Here is a 2,252-nt window from a genome sequence, read left to right on the forward strand (position 1 = left end):
CACACAGAGTCCATGCAACTTATTATGTGACTTGTTAAGTGAATATTTACTCCTGAACTTATTTAATGCTTGCCATAACAAATGTGTTGAATACTTATTGACTCAAGACATTTCAGCTTTTCATTTTTCATTAATTTGTAAAAAAGAATTGGAAAACATAGTTCCACTTTGACATTATGGGGTATTGTGTTTAGGCCAGTGACCAAAAAATCTATATTTAATGCATTTTCAATTCAGGCTGTAACACAACAAAATGTGGAGGCACTGTATATCAGTCATCGTTCCACTCATGTGAGGCGGATGCTCAATGCTGAGTCTGAGTCCAGTCCTCAGGCTGGGAGGTGTTTCCAGGTGGAGACAAACACTGTGGGGATGAGTGAATAGGGTACGGTAGTGATACTGTTCCACCCGTCCAGCGTAGGGTCATAACAGTCCAGAGTCTTACACCGCTACATGCCAAAGTACCCTCCCACCACATACAGTTTGTTCCCAGACGCCACAGCCTGGCAGCTCATCCGCTTGGCCGTCACGTCTCCAACTTTAGTCCATTGGTAGCTGTCACTGCTGAACTTATAGGCTGAACATGCCGAGAACTCTGTGTCCCCACCCATTACAAAGATCTGGTTGTTGAGAATGGCTGCAGGGCTAGAGCGCCAGGGCTGTGGGCAGGAGGCAAGCACGGGCCAACGATTCTCTTGGGGGTCATAGAGCTGCACCTTGGGTAGTTTGTCGTGGGTGACACTGGTTCCTCCAAAGGCGTAGAGTTTGAGCTTGATGCTGACCACCGCCGCATTGCTCACGCCCTCCCTCAGCGGCACCACCATGGACCACTTGATGTTCACCGGGTCGTACTTCTCCACTTGCTTCAGCGACACAGAGGACGAGGCGGGTAGGAAGCCTGTACCCGCCGTGTGGCCTCCTACCACGTAGAGGCAGTGTTTGAGTTCGGCCGAGCCATGGCCGAAGCGGGGAAGTTGCTGAGGCACATGCCCCAGGAGAGCTCGGACAGCTTGGTGCACTGGTGGGCGTCGGACAGCAGCAGCATGCCCAGGCAGTGTCAGATTACGCTCCAGGAACTCCGTGCAGGCGTCCCGAATGTCCTGGAGCTCCAGCATGTCCCCGGCCTCCAGGAGGGACTCTGCGTTCTCTTCGTTGATCACCATCCAGGACATGTAGGTGTAGTCCAGTAGCAGCTCCAAGACTTCCGGGTGACTGAGTCCCTGAAGTCCAGCTCGCTGGCCTGGCTCTCCCTCAGCCCGCCAGAGAACATGGCCTTGAACAAAGAGAGTTGGAAACCAAGAGCATGGCAGCTAAACGTGACATGTTTTCCTATGGAAAATGCTTATGCTAGTTCCCTGTCTTAATAATAAGTGTAATAAGTGGCCATGTTTGAGAGCATCAAATATGTGATGCATTGTGGGTAAATTGTGACTGACTGATCTACAAATAATAATGAACAGTTATTTATGATGCAAGGTGATTTTTTTTACATCATTCAGTCAGCAGTCGTTTGCAATGTCGGCTGCAAAGTGTTTTTACCTGGATGTAGCGGCTGCATGCAGCCAGCACAGCACGGTGGTAGGGGAAAGAGCGGCTTCAATCATGGAGGAGGACTTCTGTGAAGAGACGCTGCTGTCGGAGCAAGTTGAGGAGCGTCAGGACACTGTCCGCGTATGACGAATTGTGGAACAGAAAGATGTTCATGGACGCCGAATTGAGGCGGGATTTGCGGTTCTCGTGCGTGCAGATGGCCATTTTCATTGGATCTTTTGAGAAGAAGAAAGATTCACACATAAATTAGACTGATATCGTGTCCTTTTTAATTATACTACAGCTGCATGAACTACCTGCATTGAGATGCATCTATACTGTTTTTTTTACACACCCTGGTCTTGAGTGATGAAATGTCATTACCTCATTTGAACACAGAAGTGATAACATGGAACCTTTTGATTTTACTATACCCTCAGTTGAGCCATCCACACCTAAATCTATTCCTAACCTTTTTAGGTTACTGTACCACCAAGTACATTTTGCTTTGCCTGGAGTACCCCTTAAGAACCCCCTCATGTGCATTTTATCAGTAGGCCTAGGTCTCATGAGTCTTCTCAAGTACTCCCTGTAGATAAGCCAAGTACTAGTACCCCTGTTTGAGAACCACTGCACTAGGCTAAACCCACTCACACGCAATGGAAAATCGTTACTCTTACCTCCTGTCCTGAATGCATTATCAAGTCTTCTCTGACTGCCAG

At 48.2% G+C, this 2,252-nt stretch overlaps 1 pseudogene; it reads right to left on the reverse strand.

Moving 5' to 3' along the window:
- Positions 1-329: 329 nt before the first annotated feature.
- Positions 330-1,755, reverse strand: LOC121584095 (annotated as a pseudogene).
- Between the last annotated feature and the right edge of the window lie 497 nt (positions 1,756-2,252).

The sequence above is a fragment of the Coregonus clupeaformis genome, chromosome 16, assembly GCF_020615455.1.
Source record: "Coregonus clupeaformis isolate EN_2021a chromosome 16, ASM2061545v1, whole genome shotgun sequence".
Lineage (NCBI taxonomy): Eukaryota > Metazoa > Chordata > Actinopteri > Salmoniformes > Salmonidae > Coregonus > Coregonus clupeaformis.